The sequence below is a fragment of the Penaeus monodon genome, chromosome 34, assembly GCF_015228065.2.
Source record: "Penaeus monodon isolate SGIC_2016 chromosome 34, NSTDA_Pmon_1, whole genome shotgun sequence".
In the NCBI taxonomy this organism is placed as follows: Eukaryota; Metazoa; Arthropoda; class Malacostraca; order Decapoda; family Penaeidae; genus Penaeus; species Penaeus monodon.
In genome coordinates, this window is record NC_051419.1 from 30,996,078 (window position 1) to 30,996,345 (window position 268).

Here is a 268-nt window from a genome sequence, read left to right on the forward strand (position 1 = left end):
GCTTTCTTCTTCCCCATTTATCCAGGTTTGATCCTAGACTTTTCAAGCTGGAGGCGAGATCTGCCGAGGCTGCAGCGCCTGCGAGATGGAACGCGTCCAGTACATGTTGGACACACTGAGGACGGATAAACCGGACCTCGCGTGTCAGATTTCAGAACTACTTGAAGAAACCCGTGTTCGCTGGGCAAAACCCTTGCCTTTAATCCCTTTCTCCTTTTGGGAGGGATTAGAGCACTGTGATCGCGGATTTCACGGGGGATTTGTTGGA